The sequence below is a fragment of the Cornus florida genome, unplaced genomic scaffold (genome assembly GCF_030987335.1).
Source record: "Cornus florida cultivar Cherokee Brave unplaced genomic scaffold, ASM3098733v1 CherokeeBrave_3.0.0_Hap2_Chr01, whole genome shotgun sequence".
Taxonomy (NCBI): Eukaryota; Viridiplantae; Streptophyta; class Magnoliopsida; order Cornales; family Cornaceae; genus Cornus; species Cornus florida.
Genome location: NW_026775571.1, coordinates 70,060,994 through 70,066,335, shown reverse-complemented (window position 1 = coordinate 70,066,335; position 5,342 = coordinate 70,060,994).

The following is a 5,342-nucleotide window of genomic DNA, read 5'->3' as shown; positions in this document are numbered from 1 at the left end:
GTAGATGATTTGGGCAGGGGAGGTGTACGCCCCGCAGAAGAAGATTGATTACGCATGGTTTGCATCATACATTGGAGAGTAGGAGAAGGAGGCCGATCAACGATATTGTCCGCATTTTTTTTTCCGTATAGGTAATTTTTTTCGTACAGGACCTTTCTTTTGAGCTATCGACTTCTTCCGACCCATTTGTAAACCACTCTTTACAGCACAGCAAAGCACACTCTATTATGCACAAACAACCTTTCCACCAATTGTCAGTCAACAAAATTTTAACCACAAATAGATAAAACAAACACACACACAATTAACTGCAAAAATGGTGCAACAATAAAATCATACCACCAAACAACAGATACAACACACCAATTACCATTACAAATTGTATAAAACATTGCATTCCCTTACACAAATAATATTTTTCATAATTTGCAATTCATTTTTACACAATTTAATAATAACAAATAACTTCTATCACGAATTATACTGGACTATCTGGGCCACATATCGGAACCGGCGGGAACAGGCACATGAGAGGATTCCTGCCCATGTGAACGACTAGACTACACTGCAGAATTAAATGATTGAATAGACCTTTAATTTAAACAACTATGAACCACTCCATTACATACTATTTTGTATGGTCTAAAGTGCATAACATGTAAATACATCCGCTCAATCATATGATTAGTTAAATGCTTTATGAATTATGATTATTAAGTAGAAAACACAGTTTGTAGCTACAATTTTGTAGGCCATTGTGTTGTATGGCATAAACTTGTTTTATGAATTACTATAGCACAATTATAAATTAGAGTTTGAAAATTTTGCAATGTATCTCATTTTGATGATCTAAAGAATTTAATACATATACTATCATCTTCTTCAAATTGAATCTAAATTACATGACTGGAAGAGATTCCACTGCAAAATTCTAACAAACCACTATCTATCTACCCTTTGACTATTGAGATGTGCATAATTTAGACGATGATTTTTCACATTTCAAATTAATCAAACATAACTAATAAAACAGAATTTAATATACTATATTCAATCAAATTAAACCTTTGACTTTGGAAAGGGATGGACAGAATTTAATAGGGTTCAATCAATTTAATATATACATACACTAACATATACACTACAACTACAACGTATAAAAGTAAAGGCAAGTAAACGCAGATGGGGATTTATACTGTATTCTTTATCACAGAATAACTTTTTCAGGATTTCACAAATAATCAAACAAAACTAATAACACACAATTTAATATAGTATAATAACACATCATTTATTTATCATGAACAACTTTTCAGGATTTCACAAATAATCAAACAAAACTAAAAACACATAATTTAATATAGTGTATTCAACGAAATTAAAACCTCTGCGTTTCTGAACATAATTTAATATAGTTAATTCAAAGAAATTAAAACCTCTGCGTTTCTGAAAACCTTCCACTCCACAAACCTAACTCCGACCACTGTCACAACAGTCCGACAACTGTAACAATAACAATAACAACCTCTTCTCGCGACCTTTTTCCACTTCCACCTCCACTTCTGAAAACCTAAGTCAGACCTTGACCTTCTTCCACCTCCACTTCCGAAAACCTAATCGCCTCTACCCCACTCCGCGTTCGAAAACACCTTCTTCCACATCTACTTCCGAAAACCTAATCGCCTCTACTCCACTCCACTTCCGAAAACCAAATTCCGACAACCTATTCTTGCGATCTTTACTCCACTCCACTTCCGAAAACCTAATTCCGACAACCTCTTCTCGCGATCTTCTTCTAAGTCCTCCTCAATCGCTCCTCAATCGCCTTTTTCGCCTTTTGAAAGTAGTTCTCTTTCCGACCTAGAAAAATGAAGGATAATTTGGGGGATTTTTTAATGTCAAGGATATTTCAGTAAATTCCTCTAAATATACACAATATAATATATACATACACTAACATATACACTACAATGTATAAAAGTAAAGGCAAGGAAACGCGGATGGTAACTTTTTTGGCGCCAATTTACTTTAACTGACGTGGCGCAATCTGGGCCACACATCGGAACCGGTGGGAACAAGAACAGGAGAGGATTTTGTCCCGTACTGGAACTGATAAACATAGAAAAAAAAATTGTACTGGCACACCATTGTTGACTTTTTGGACATGGCTCATTTGAATATTCAAAGGAATTTGTCATGGATTAAAATCATACTCTGCCCTAGTGTTATTTATTTATTATTATTATTATTACTGCTTATGTAATGTACAACACTATAAAATGATTATTTCGATACTGCAACAATATTATTTCGAAAGTGTTGCACTGGATTTAATATCCAAGGGGCACCTTGATTGAATTAATAGTTACACCTTTTTTTTTTATATCTAAAAATAATGATATTTGATGAGCGTTGAAAAGTGTGTATTTAAACCCCTTAAGCTTAAGCATTCTAGTACCCTTATCTATCTTACTTTACCGTCTTATATTGATTTTGTGTTATTTCCATTTTCCGGCACTTATCCCAAAATAAGCTAACTCAGCCAAATAAGAGCAGAAATGAAGCAATTTTGGGATGAATCAGAGAAAGGAGTCAAGTGGAAGCAAAAGGAAGAAAAAGGTGGAAATCAACATCTTCGATCGATCTCAGATCAAAGTTCGATCGATCCAACATGATCGATCTCAGCATTTCAAGATAGATCAGAGCCATGATGACATTATTAGAGATCTCAAAAGTTCGATCAATCCAACATCATTCTTCGATCGATCGAACTACCTTGTCCTCATCCAAATGATTGATCTTATCTAGTTGTACCACCCTACCAATCACTTTTGTCCTTTTCCCAAAAATATCTCCAAAATATCTCAGATTTGTTTTTTTTTCCAAAAAACGCCGCCATTGAGGATCGATCCAGCCTAAGTTCGATAGATCTTAACCATGTTCGATCGATCCAAGTCCAAGGTTCGATCGATCGAACTTCCTCTAGTGCGAAAAAGTTAAATTTCCAGCTCACAAAAAGTTGTTCTTTATCCAATCATTGGGGAATATTTGTTGTACGTCCCCAGTTTATTTTGGGTGTCATTTGACCTAACTATATAAGGATAAGGATTACTTTTTACATCATATCACATCATATCATCTTATACCTTGTAAGAACTCTTGGAGAGCAAGTTTAGAGGAGGAGGAGGCTAGAGACACCATTGGAGACTCTTCATCAACCAAAGAACAAATCTCTATCATGGAGTTAGCCCTTGAGGGTTGGAGAAACACTACCATGAGTGGCTAGACATCCTCTTGGGGCTAGAGTTAGCCCCAAACATACTTTCTACATCTTGATTTTGTATATTATTGAGGGATTAATGTTGTAATACATGTTTTGGCACTTATATATATATATATCTTGTTTATTCAATGATTTATGTGATTTAATGCTTCCAATTGATCATTTCATTCTAGCCATATGTCTATGTATGCTAGAATAGATGTTCATGTGTTTGTCTCTATTTCTTGTGTTATTGATGCATGTCTATGTGTATTAATGCCATAGATCTAGAGATTGTCAAAACATTGTGCTTAATGGAATGCTCTTATAATTTTCTAGATGGTTCATGCTCATTTCTTGATGGATTGTGCCTCTTTCTTAGCTTAATTAGTTTAATTTCATGTCATTAGCTTAATTGTAGTGTAGTGGTAGTATAGTTGTTAGATGGGAGGACAATCCATGCTTGTTGTTTGATGTTCCATACTTTTGAATGCAAGTAGCATATGTCTCTGACCTTGTGGTGTATTTGGTTTGTGAGCTTAATGAAAGGATTAATGACTTGCTAGATATATTATGCTTTTCACTTACTATTTAGACAATATATACTTATTGCTAGATATATTGTGCTTTTCACATGTTGCTTAGACAATATATGCTTAATTGGTCACCCTTGCTAATTGAATCAACCAACATATACACACATTAATATTGCAACACACATTTCCCTCATTAGTCACTTGTTAAAGGTGTAGAAAAGTATTGTTTGGTGGTGACCTCTAAACCCCAAGATCTCTCTTTGTCTTACTTACTCTTTATTACATTCCATTATTTAGTTTAATTTGCTCTCTAGTTTAATCAACCAACCAACTATTTGTTTGATCACTCGACCTACTAACCCTAATAGCGATTCCACAACCAAATTTGACTCCAATCCTTTGGGACGATCTGTACTCACCCTAACTATATTTTTAGTGAAGGTAGTAGTGGCTTTTATAAATGTAAAACTTGGTCCTCGCCTTAATGCACAATCTCTTAAGCTTATGGTGTAGTAGCGATGAGACACCGTCAATATTGCACATTAATACAGTGAGTTATATAATGTAAACTGCAATACGATTATTTCGAGACAGCAACACTTTGATTGAATCCTGCTCCGCCGTTGCTACGTTGGCTCATAAGGGGCCCAGGTTGCTAATTGATATGAATGGTAATTATTTTTTCCTCCCAAATTAGGGTGAATTGAAATTAAAAAAAAAAAATTATAATTGCAGGAGTACAATCCACTCTCTCGCATATGATGTGAGAGAGTCCATTGTCAACTGTCAGCAATGTCTAGTATTGCCCATGGGATACTTCTAAAATATCATTGATGAACTACACGTAGCCGTGACGCATGTCATTTTTTGGTAAAATATTAGGATCTCAAAATGAAAATTTTCTGTCCTATAGGAAGTGTGTCGCAAGATTTTTGTTCGTTGTCTAAATGAATTCGGATTGCACTCATATTTTATATCTACTATTTAGTAGTGTTATTTGATTAAGTTTCTTTCTTTATTTTTTCGGACTTTATTTTTAGGCTTATTTTTTAGTATTAGTATCATTTCAAGATTAGGTTTCCTTTTGTTATAAAGATTCGTTGTGCAGTTAGTTTCCTAATGAATTAGGGTTTTCTTTCATTATAAACGTATATAATGGAGATAGATATTAGAATCATTCAATCAAATATAAATACAATTATTAGTTTTTCTCTGAATTTATCTCTTATTTTTTGGATTCAAAACACCCTATTTTGTAAATTCAAATTAACCCGTTCCTGGTAAATAAATTTATTGCTTATGCTTACATTACAAATACAAGAAACACCGAACTAAACTCAAAATTAACAGACACGATAAAAGTGTCATGGAGATGCCAACAACTACTCCATCAGGCGCTTGAAAACCACAAACATTTTATCTCGATCAGGAAGATTTTCTTTGATCACCAGCACTTCTTTAAAACTTTTTATCCATGCATGCAAGCTCAGGAACGTGCGAGCTGCAAGTAGCTTCAATCCTAATATGTCTTCAAAAACTCCCAA